Source organism: Dipodomys spectabilis, unplaced genomic scaffold, assembly GCF_019054845.1.
Source record: "Dipodomys spectabilis isolate Male_0828 unplaced genomic scaffold, ASM1905484v1 ptg000307l, whole genome shotgun sequence".
Lineage (NCBI taxonomy): Eukaryota > Metazoa > Chordata > Mammalia > Rodentia > Heteromyidae > Dipodomys > Dipodomys spectabilis.
The window spans coordinates 4,943,533-4,956,511 of NW_024870984.1; the positions used below are offsets into that span (position 1 = coordinate 4,943,533).

Here is a 12,979-nt window from a genome sequence, read left to right on the forward strand (position 1 = left end):
TAGCACACTCAAAAAGAAGTTAGTTGGACTTTCCTGCCCAGGCTGGATTTGAACTCTGATCTTTACATTTCAGCTTGTATTAAAGGTATGAGTCTATATTTAAAAAAAAACTAATTGGCCCTTTTTTCTTCACATACATTTATTCATTTGTTTGTTCCCTGTCTTGTTTTTAGGGCCTCACCAATCTTGCTGAAGGATAGCATGCTCTAAAACTTTAGTAACAGTTGCAATTTGGTTCATTTTTTGGCTTTGGTGGTTTGTAGGAGGTAAGTATAGACACTCCCACAGGGTCCTGAATTATACTGATTATGATTCAATGTCAGGGGACAAGGAACATTCATGAGACTCTTATCTCAAATTAACCTCCAAAAGATTGGAAATGGTCAAACAAAAACTTGTACTTCATATCACACACACACACTCATATGCGCGCATGCACATTCACACACACACACACACACACACACACGCAATGGGATTTCCTCTCCTGGCTGGCTTGGAATAGGAATGCTCAATTTCAGTGTTTTGAGTAGCTAGAATTACAAGTGTGAGCCACCAGTTTCTTGTTAATTTTATCATTTTTAAGACTCTTTGTGCTCTCTTCCACTTTTTAAAAAAATTATTGTGGTTGTCTTAGTGCTAGATCTGTTTTTCACTTAGCTTTATTTTTTACTTTTTTTCTTAGCTTTTTCTTAGCTTTTTTATGTTCAATTTTGCTGCTCTACCACTTCAACAACAGTTCCAATTCTTTTTGCTGATTAGTTGGAGATAAGAGGCTCATTGACTTCCTGCCCAAGCTGGCTGTGAACCACAGTCCTCAGATTTGAGGATACTGTGTAGTGCCCTTGGCTTGCTGTGGGACACTTCTGTCCTATTTACCACTAAAAAATAAAGAGAACCTGCTAGCCTTGAATTAAAAAAATACTTGGACGTCTAATTCTGGTACTAATAAATTGTACACACTGCTTGATCTATTAAAAAAAAAAAAACAAAAACAACTTATGCGCAGTGACCAGGTAATAAGGATTCCTGACTGATAACCTGAACTCATTTCCCAAAGCCTTTTTTAGATATATATGGTCATTTGTGTCAGCTGAGGAGAGATTAAAGAACAAGGCTTTACAGGCCAGTTGCTCATGACTTGGAAATCAGGATCCATTGGCAAAGCTTTTCAGAGAATGACTAAAAAGTCACTCTTCACAATTCCAAATGGTTTTTTCCTCTGTGCAAAGGAAAGAGAGATGAGAAGGAAGAAATATGGGAAACTAAGAACCCTCAAACAAGGTAAGTTATGTTAACTTTATTAGATAAAGTAAAACATAGTTGTACAGTGTGCAATCCAGAAAAGGACATGTCACTTCTGTGTGGATCCAAGTGAATTTAGTTAATTAATCGATGGTAAGGAGTAAAACCCACTATTGTATTTACAGAAAGGAGGTACATGGCAGGCAAGTCAGTTCACTAACCTCAAGGATTTTGAACACAAAGGAGTGAAAGTGTTTGACTCTAGCCGGGCGCTGGTGGCTCACGCCTGTAATCCTAACTACTCAGGAGGCTGAGATCTGAGAATTGCGGTTCAAAGCCAGCCCGGGCAGGAGAAACCGTGAGACTCCTATCTCCAATAAACCACCAGAAAACCGGAAGTGGCGCTGTAGCTCAAGTGGTAGAGCGCTCGCCTTGAGCTGAAGAGCTGAGGGTCAGCGCCCTTGCCCAGAGTTCAAGCCCCACGACCGACAAAAAAAAAAAAAAGTGTTTGACTCTGTTTGGGCAACAGGAAGGAACAGAGCTGAGGAGGACTGAGATGTGCAGACGTTCCCCAAGAAAGATCTCACTGACATCAAGTCTTCAGATGCATGCTGGTTGTCAGTGGCTCATGCTTGTAATCCTACTCAGAAGGCTTAGATCTGAGGATTGTGGTTTGAAGCCATCTGGGATAAGAAAGTTTGTAAGTCTTTTATGTTTTACAACTCAAGAATATTCGTATTTGTTGCTAATTGCAACCCAAGGCAGTGCAATGGGATACCAAGCTGAAGAAAATTAGAAAATACACAAACAGATATAGAGAAAAAGAAAAAAAAATCAATCAGGACCCGGAGTCCCAAGGCTCACTGGCACCTGGGCCCCAGGTCACACAAGCAATCATATTTGTTTGAATTCACACTGGGAAGGTTACCATGGATATAAGCAAAAATGAAGCTTCTATATTGCAATCAGAGCCACCACAATGAGTGAGAAACACTGGTTCCCTTTTTGTTTTGAGAAAGGAGAATGCAATCCAGAGAACATCCAGACATTTGGTCTATTCTATCTAGCTTCCTAGGTTAAGTTGTCAATTCGTTTACCTCCCAGGGTTCAAGGCCTTTGAAGCACTATGGAAGGAGCCAATAGCTTAACCCTCTCCAGAGCTGTTTTTTTTTTAAATTGTGGAAATACCATACAGAGGAGTTACAATTACATTGGCAAGATAGTGAGTACATTTCTTATCAAGCATTGTTGCCTCCTCTTTTGTTTCCCCTTACCATCCCTTCCCCTCTCAACCCCCCTTTCCCCTCCCCCTACCTAAGTTGTAAAGTTCGTTTTTCGAAATAACATCTTATACATTTCATTGTTGTAATGGGCAACATTATTTATATATTGATTGATTGATTGATTTTTTTATTGTGAAAATACCATACAAAGGAGTTACAATTGCATGGGCAAGATAATGAGTACATTTCTTATCAAGCATTGTTGCCTCCTCCTTTGTTTTCCCTTCCCATCTCTTCCCATCTCCCACCCCTCCCCCCGCCCCTTCTACACCCGCCCCAATGTTGTAAAGTTCGTTTTTCGACATACCATGTTGTACATCTCATTGATGCAATGGGTCCACCTGTATCCCTATTTAAACAATTTGTTTTTTCCCTTCCCTTCCACAAATTATACCAATATCAAAGACAGTGAAAACAGGGCTAATACCATGGGGGAGGTACATACAAAGCAACGAAGAAATCATTTTATAAATATGTTGGAAACAATCACAAGAAAGAAAAAAAAAACATTTGAATCCTTATCTTGGGGTTCATTTCACCTAACATCAACTTGTCTGACAGTTTCTGTTTGTCTCAGACGTATACTAGTTATTTCAAATAAGGGAAACCATGGGACCTATATTTCTTTAGGCCTGGCTTACTTCACAGAGCTGTTTTTTAACCTTTCCATGGTCAGCTCTCAGCTTTCTGAGTACTATTGAGGTGGTGTTCCAACCTCTCAAACCTTTTCCAGGTTCAACAGCTCAGCTTGAGTCTCCTACATCTATATACATTAATAGTATGGTTTACAAACAGTAAAAAAAGAAAAATAATATTAGACATTTAAACAGAAATAACTGACTGCATTCTTTTATCCAGGACAAAAAAATTTAGCACTGCTGCTTTTAGTCACTAATAACACTTTTTTTAGATATAATTTCATCGCTTTCATAAAACCTCCTACATAGTCCTTAGAGTGTCTTTTTGCCTCCCATTTTTATTTATTGCATTTGCATAGTAGTATGTCATCCTTAAAATCATTTCATCTCATAATTAAAGTTTATCTTGTAAGTAAATACTTGTGAGACTCCAATAAAATATCAAAAAAGCTGAAAGTGGAGCTGTGGCTTAAGAGCTATAGTACAAGCCTTGAGCAAAAGAGGCTCAGGGGCACTGTACAGGCCCAAAGTCGAATTCCTAGTGTCCACACATACACAAACCCCCACCCCAGATCCCACACACAATCAGATGATAATGTCTATCAAGTTCTTCCTTAGGATGATCTTGGTGATGTCAGCAACTGTATCAAGTTTCTATCTCTCTTCCATGCATTTGTGGTAGTAGACAGCAGAGTCGCTGTAGTATAACACGTGTCTAAGACCTGGCATTAGCAAAGGCTGTCATGTAACATATCCAACACAATGTCCAGCTCTCTTGATGGTAGATCTGCACATCTTGGGACTTGATGGGCCCCATGTACTCCAACTCGGTTTCCCATCCTCTGTGCCACCTGCTGCAATGATTCATTATCCATACCAAATAAGTTTCATAACCTTTCCCAAATGATCTGAATACTGGATGCCAGAGACCTCACGGAGACACTCTGTGGCTATTCCCCTCCCTGACAGGCCATTTTACCTTCTATGCGCTCCTCACAAATGTGGGCAATGGTCTCTGAGAGACTTCGTGCCTGATCTTGGAGAGATTTAGTTTCATTGTGTCCATAAGCTTTGGGAAATCATGCAGTGAAGGGTCCAGGTTAGGAACATAGCTCCTCCTTCTGGAGGTTTTCCTGTATGTTCTCTTGGCCATTGAACAGAAGTGGGGTCTCTGAAAGGAACTTGTATGGTGTTCTCTGTCTGTCTTGGTCCATATAATATAGAACCACTTCCCCATCCCTTCAATGATTTAGGCATGCTGTATGTGATTTGTGCTGCACTGCTCGCAATGCAGTAACAATGTAGAGATCACAACTGGATGTTGTGTGGCTAGCTGTCCATACTTGGACATGAGTTCCCTGACCGGCAGGGCCCATAACTCCATGCTGGGAAAGTGAGAGGAAGATTAACTGGCTTATATCCGTGTAGTCTGAATGACCCCAGGAGGCATTGAGGCCTCCTCTTCATGTCCACGGCCCCTCAGCATATTGATAAAAATGACACACCATGCCCAGTCATCACCAAAATGCTCACCTGGTCCTGGGCATTATCACCACCATCTCACCCACTTCTCGCAAATTCAGTTAAAATGCTGCTGTCCATGAGTAAAGAGCAGAGGACAAGAAAGCAGGTTCCCTAGGGAAAGTAAATACTGGACCTCTTCCACGGTGAGAAGACAATGCAACCTGCAACTATAGAATAGCGAAGGAGTTAAGATGGTTGTGCACACAGCCTGTGCAGAAAAAATGCCAGACCTAGTATGCCCTGTTCAGAGTTTCAGTCCATAATCATCTATAACAAAGACATCTCAGGTACAGATAAACCAAGTTCATAGTGTCTTTCCTTCTTTTAGTCTGTGCCATTCTGGGGTTTGCACTCAGAAAATGGACACTATCCCTGAAGTTTATGTTTTTTTCCCTCAAGGCTACTGCTTTACCAGTGGAGCCACAACTCTACTTCTAGATTTTTTTTGTACATAATTGGAGATAAAAGTCATACAGGCTTTCCTACCCAAGTTAGCTTCAATCACTGATCCTCAGCCTCATGAATAGCTAGGATTACAGGCTTGACCACTGAGTCTGGCAGCAACCATCTTCCTTTTTTATTTCCTTTTCTTTATTTTTTGTCAGTTATGGGCCGGAATTCTGGGCTTGGGCACTGTCCCTCATCTCTTCAGATCAAGGCTAGTGCTGTACCACTTGAGCCACAGCATGTCTTCCAGCTTTCTTTCATCTTATGTGGTACTGAGGAATTGAATCCAGGGCCTTATGCATGCAAGGCAAGCACTCTACCACTGAGCCACCTTCCCAGCCTCATCTTTGGTTTTCTTAAAAAAATATTAATAGGAATATGATGTTCAGAGGGGTAACAGTTAAGCCAGTGAAATTAAACAGTTGTCAGGTAATGAATACATTTTTGGGAGACAATTACAACCCTTCCCTTGCTCTAAGTTTATCTCTCCCACTGTGGGTTTTTTGTGGTTAATTGGAGATAAGAGTCTTCCAGACTTTGCTGCCCAGGGTGACTTTGAAGTACAAACCTCAGACATCAGTCTGCTGATGAGTTAGGATTAGAAGCTTGAGATTTAAAGACAGGACGACTCTTCTGAAGGTTGTTCTATATTGCCTATAAGGCTGTGGGCCTGAATGGACTTAGGCAGTGAATGCCAGGCAGGTCTCTCATCTGGAAGCATGTGTGCTACTTAAGCCTGACTGGCTCTCAGAACAGATAGGTGATGCTTTCAGAGCAAGAAACAGTGTGTAATAGCTCAACAGAAGTCTTCACTGTATTTGTCTTATTCAACAACTACTGAGTTGCTTATATTATCAACACTTTTTCTTTCTAAAAACATATGTATTGTAAGATTGCAGTACCTACAGATTTGTAATGGCCTAGGAATATATGTGTGTTATCAGATTTAACATTCAACCTACATAAGTGTTCCAAATCATGTTTTATTTATCTTAAAGTAGTTCTTGAATATTACTCTTTATTAGTAATGATATTATTAATATAAGTATTAAAGTTCTTCAAACATGTTTCTCTTACTAGATGAATCCTTACAGTGACATTGAAAGCATCTTCTGGAGTAGCAATGGAGAAGATACTTGGTGAATACAAAGAATGAGGATGAGAAGTGTGAAAAACAGAACTAAGAGACTTACAAGTGTGACTGGGAAACATCTTCCACAGAGAAGAATCCCAGACTTTTGAAGGTATGTCAGTGTGAGAATAGGTCTTTAACCAGTTCACGTGACCACATGGGTGAGTCTCAATGTTGCCACTTAGATATTATTTTGATTCCTATATGAAAGACTTATGTCCAATGGGCTTTCACAACCCCAGATTTATGAATATTTGCTGTCTTCTTTCCTTCAATATTACTTCATACTTTAGTATTGAGTGCATTTTTTCTTTTAAAACATGAAAACAACACCATCTTTTGGACTAAGGTGTTTCCTGTCTCCCTAAGAATAGCTCTGGTATTTAAGAGTATTCCTGACAGGTTCCAGTGCCTCACTTCTTTAATACTAGCTACTCATGAGGCTGGGATTTGAATATCACAGTCGAAGCCTGCCTTGGTAGGAGAGTCCGTCAGAATCTCATCTCCAATCAACTACCAAAAAAGCCAGAAGTGGAGCTGTGGATGAAGTGGTAGAGAAGCAAAAAAGGCATAAGGGCAGGCTGCACTCAGCCTGAGCCTGAGCCCCTGCCCAGCCTTCAGGCACACACACACACACACACACACACACACACACACACACACACACACACGCACGTGTCTTCCTGCCAGGCTTGTCCATGGAGTCCCATAAAATTGTTGGAGACCTCTCTTCAAATGGACTCACCCTTTTATTCACTCCATTAATGTGGAAATTGACTCTCAGTAACCTATATCTATTGATTCAGGTTGTGTATTTTGCATCCCACTTCCTCTGCTTGTTTTCTGAGGTGAGTCTTGTTGCTCAATACAGCTGTCCATACACTTCAAGATGCTGCTTATGGTCTCGGGGCCTGCATTCACACTCCAAATGGAAAAATAAAATATAACCTGAGACACTCTGCTTACTTTGAGGACCATCTACCCAGGCAAGGGCAGCTCCCTATGAATGGCATATTGGAAGCCAGGCTCAGGGTGTTCAAAACAAACAGAAGTGAAGTGTGGAGGGCTTGAGTTGTTCTGAGGAAAAGAAGAGAATGGAGGAAGACAGAGAAACTGGGAAAAGACAACCTACCTTCCCATGTTTCCTTGCAGTTCCTGATCCACAGTATAACCTTTGCTAATTGCTCTGCTGTGTGTGTGTGTTTATGTGTGTCTTTGTGAATGTTTGCATGTGCACAGTGGCTCTGGGCTTTGAATTCAAGGGCTGGGCACTGGGAAGTCAGGATGGGCACTGGGAAGTCAGGATGAATGTGAGCAAGTATATCATATGAGTGTGTGGAAGTAACTCCATCAAACCTCTCAATGTGTGCAACTAGTATATACAGATGAAAGTGAAAAAAATGATTAAACAATGATCAAACAACTCCTTCCTAAGCTATTTAGAGATAACTTTAAAAAGTATCAGAAAGCATTGTTGGTAGGGGATATGAAAACAGCTGTAGTTAAAACTATGGGATTATTCAAGCCAGGTGCTGGTGGCTCATACTTGTACGCCTACTCAGGAAGCTGAGAACTAAGGATCATTATTTGAAACCTTCCTAGGCTGGAAAGTTATGACACTGTATATAAGATATACTACTCAGAAAAAGCTCAAAGTGTTGCTCTGGTGCTCAAGCGGTAGAATGCCCTAAGTTCAAACCACAGGACTGGCAGAAAAAAGAAATAGTCCAAACTTAAGATGTCTAGGGAGTTTTAGACTAAATATCCTATAAAAACAAATTACTATATCTTGGGGCTCATTTGTTGTTGTTGTTGTTTTAGATATGTTATGTAAGTGTTTGGTTTTCTTTGTATATTATTCCCCCTATGGTATATTCCCTTTTGTCACTGTACTTGACTTTCATACCCTGCATCTTGTATATATATTTTTCTAATTTTGGGAGGGGAAGGGAAATTAAAAACGCTAAAACAAGGACACAGGATGACGTGTTGCAACAATGATAGCCATAAGACAGTATGTTGGAAATGAACTTTACAACTTCGGGTCGGGAGGGGAAGATTGCGGGAGGTGGAGGAGGTAAGGGATAATGGAAGAAAAACAAGGGAAGGGGTAACAATGCTTGACCAGAAATGTACTCATTGCCTTATTTATGTAACTCTAGCCCCTCTATAGACTCTTTACAATAAAATAAAATTTAAAAATGAAAAATAACTAGTTATAACTAAAGTATGAAAGAAAAAAAAAACTTTCACCAACTGGCCTGTGGCATCAGTAATTAGAAATACAGTCAATACAAATAAATTGCAATACCCCTACAGTTTCATGCCCATGGCTACTTCACCTTCCTTGTCCCCTTGGGAAAGTCAGGAGAAATCATTACAAGCTTCCTATCCTATGACAGTCTACTCAATACCTGTACCAAGATTGTCATCTGTAGGACATCAGATAGAAAAAGTCAATATTCCTTCCAAAAGGTTTTCAAATGAGCCTCATAAACCATAGCCTCCTACTGTCCTGATTTAAATCTTATTTCCCTGCCCAAGCTACAAATACATATAAACTTGTGGAGGGCTCTAGAGAGATGGACAAAGACTTATAAAACATGTACTATGTTTCACACCTGTAGAAAACTAAAACTAGATCCTTATATAGCACCCTGCAACAGAATCAACTCCAAATGGATCAAAGACCTTGGAGTCAAAGCAGATAGCCTGAAAACAATACAGGAAGGAAGAGGAGAACCTCTAGGTTCCTTGGCACATGCTGAAAGTTTCTTAATAAAGACCCAGAAACACATCAAATCATAGAAAGGTTGGACAAATGGGATTGCATGAAACTGCAGAGCTTCTGCATGGCAAAGGACATAGCTAGCAAGATGAATAGAAAGCCCAAGTACTGGGAGAAGATCTTCACTAGCCATACAATAGACAAGGGTCTCATATCTAAAATATATTTAGAACTCAAAAACTTAAATTCCCCAAGAACAAATCTTCAAAGAAACAACTGCCCCATAAATAAGTGGGCTAAAGACTTTAAGAGAAAGGTCTCTGAAGAGGAACTAAGAATGGCCAATAGACACATGAAGGAATCCTCAACTTCTCTAGCCATAAAAGAAATGCAAATCAAGACAATGTTGAGATTCCACCTCATCCCAGTTAAAATGGCTATAATTAAGAACTCTAATAATAACAGATGCTGGAGGGGATGTGGTCAAAAAGGAACCTTACTGCACTGTTGGTGGGAGTGTAAACTTGTTCATCCACTTTGGAAAGCAGTATGGATAGTCTTCAAAAGACTCGACATAGAGCTTCCCTATGACCCAACAATCCCACTTTTGGGCATTTACCCAAATGATCACAAACAAGGCTATATTAAAGCTACCAGCACAATTGTTTATTGCAGCATTATTTACCATAGCTAAGATATGGAACCAACCCAGATGTCCCTCAGTAGATGAATGGATCAAGAAAATGTGATATATTTATATATGTATATATATATGTATACATACATACATATACACACACACATATATATATACATATGTGTGTGTGTGTGTATATATATATATATATATATATATATATATATGAAATAGAATTCTATGCCTCCATCAGAATTACCTCACCCCACTTGTTAGGAAATAGAAAGACTTGGAAAATATTATATTAAGTGAAGTAGGCCAGACCCCAAAAAACGTAGGTCCTATAGTTTCCCTTTTTTGCAATAACTAGTATATGTCTAGACAAGAAGGAAAGATCAAAAGCTATGTACATATGACCATATAGGATGATGTTAAGTGAAATAAACCCCAATACCGGAGTTCCAGTGCTTTTTTCTTCCTTGCTATTGTTTTTAACATATTTATAATGTACTATGTGATTTTTTTTGTTTCTCTGGTATGTTCTTCCTCCAGGGTATTACTCCTGTTTTCACTGTATTTGTTTCTGGTGACCTGCGTCTTGTATGTACATAACAAGATACTTAAATAAGGATACAGTTTAACCCATTGTAACAATGAGATGTACAAAATACTGTGTTGTAAACAAACTTTACAACATTGGTGGGGGGTGGGAGGTGTTGGGAAGGTGGGGAGGGAAGGGATGTTTGGGGAAAAGAAAGGAGGTGGTGACAATGCTCGCTAGGAATTGTACTCACTACTTTACTCAAGTAACTGTAAAGCTTCTGTACAATATTTTTACACTAAAACATTTTAAAAACAGCTTAAAGAACATACAATATGTTTTAATAAATTGGATGAGGATTCATAAAAGGCATGTTTTGAATTTTCTTTATTTTTAAAATAGAATGAGGGCTGGGAAGTTTGCTTAGCGGTAGAGTGATTGTCTTGCATGCGTGAGGCCCTGAGTTTGATTACTCATCACCACATAAGTAGGAAAAAGCCAGAAGTGGTGCTGTGGGTCAAATGGTAAAGCACTATTCTTCATCTAAAGAGCTGAAGGACAGTGACCAGGCCCAGATTTCAGTGTTCAGGCCCCATGACTGACAAAATGAAAGAAAGAAAGAGGAGTTGAGATAGTGTCCAGGGCGGAAGTTCAAGCCCTGAAAAAGTACCCCCTCACCAAACACAAAATCATACACAGGGCTGGGATTCAGCTTAGCAGCTTACCATGCATGAGTTTTGATCCCTAAAACAAGGAAAGGGAGAGATTGGGTGAGGGAAGAGAGAGGGAGGGAGAAAAGGAGAGGGAGAAATAACTGCATATAGAAAAGAGGGTAGCTCTGCATAATAAATGATATTCATTAGGGTACATGGTCAGGCAAACATTTTCTGTAAAGGAACAAAGTACGTCCAGGTCTTGGGAGCCACATGATATGCCGTAAGTATTACATTCTTCTGTGGCAGTGTGACAGAGGACACAGATAGAATGAATGCATTAAAACTTTACTAACATTCACTGAAATTTGAATTCTATTTTTATTTGAAATATGGCTAGTGTAACTGTGTGTCTGAATTTTTAATTTTATGCAATTTTGCTTACTGTAAGAATTGTCACTTACAGCTTTGTGGCTGGCTACCCAACTGAGTAGAACAAGTCTGGCCTCTAATGAAGTCTTAGAGCACCTCCAAAGTAATCCAGGAATACAAGCAACGGAAGTCACTCACCTTTTTGGTAGTCACAGTAAGAAACAGTAAAACAAGAAAATAAATGAACCTACAATTAAAAACACCAAAGGAGCTTTAAGCAAAATTCAGCAAAATTTATCTAGTATTTAAAGCTTAATCCTCAGATTTCAGCATTCTGAGTAGCTAGGTTACAAATGTGAACTACTCTCATGTATTTGTTAGTTTTTTAAATACCAAGTCATCATTGTCACTTACCTGGCAGGGGAGATACCATGATCACGAAGGTGGTTTTCCCAGGGCAAGGCTTATCTATTGCACTCCAGATGTGCTGACACCGCGATTTCCCCAAATGTGGGAAATTCGACTGCATAATTTGTCGTAGTGGGGGACTGTGTTAGTGCTCTTTTCTGGATAGATAGATAGGTAGATGGATGGATAGATATATAAATAGCATTGTATTTTATACTGCCCTTGTCTCCTTTCCTGCACTCAGCAGTCACTTGGTCCTAAGGATACTGTAAAGGATGAGGTACCTCTAGGCTTACTTTGTAGTTTCTAGGAACTACAAGGAGTAGAGAAATCAGCTACAACTCACCATGAGAAAATAAATGAGGAAGTTGGGTGCAGGTGGCTTACACATGTAATCCTAACTACTCAAGAGGCTGAGATCTGAGGATTGCAGTTCAAAGCCAGCCCAGGTAGGAAAGCTCAGGAGATTCTTATCTTCAATTAACCACCAGAAAACCAGAAGTGGGCTCTGGCTCAAGTGGTAGAGCACTTCACTTGAGCTGAAGAGCTCAGGGACAGCACCCAGAGTTCAAGTCCCATGACTTACAAATAGAAAGAAAATAAATGAGTAACCAGAGCCAATGGCTCATACCTGTAATTCTAGCGAGTCAGAAGGCTGAAATCTGAGGATCAAGGTTCAACACGAGCCTAGGAAGGAAAATCTATGAGATTCTTATTTCCAATTAACCACTGAAAACCATAAGTTACAATGTAACTCATTGTAGAACACTAGCCTTGAGCAAAAAGATCAAGGACAGGATCCAGAAACTGGGTTCAAGCCCCACAACCGAACAAAAAAAAAAGAAAAGAAAAAGGAATGAGAAGCCACCTTAATGAAATAGCTAAGCAAGTACAATATACAGAATAACTCCTCCCTTCCTTCTTTTCTTCCTTCTATTCCTTCACATCCTTTCCCCCTTTCTATCCTAGAACTTAAACTCAGGGCTTCATGCATTTTAGGTAGGTACTCTACTAGATGATCCATACATGTGCTTTTTTTGGCTTTAGTCATTTTTCTTTCTTTCTTTCTTTTTGGAGGGCGGTCCAGTCATGGGGCCTGAACTTTCGGCCTGGGCACTGTCCTTCAGCTCTTCAGCTCAAGGCTAGCATTCTACCACTTGAACCACATCGCCACTTCCGGCTTTTTTCTTTTTACTTATGTGGTGCTGAGGAATCGAACCCAGGCCCTCAGGCATGCAAGACAAGCGCTCTACCACTGAGCTACCTTCCCAGCCCTCATTTTTCTTTTGTTGGTTATGTGACTTGAACTCTGTGCCTGGGTGTTGTCCCAGAGCTCTTCAGCTCAAGGCAAGGGCTCTAATGTTTGAGCCT

At 40.0% G+C, this 12,979-nt stretch overlaps 1 non-coding gene across 1 annotated transcript; it reads left to right on the forward strand.

Moving 5' to 3' along the window:
• The first annotated feature begins 11,606 nt into the window (after positions 1 to 11,606).
• LOC122127697 lies at positions 11,607 to 11,769 on the forward strand. The gene has a single exon (XR_006151256.1). It is a non-coding gene; the product is annotated as a U1 spliceosomal RNA (small nuclear RNA).
• The last annotated feature ends 1,210 nt before the right edge of the window (positions 11,770 to 12,979 follow it).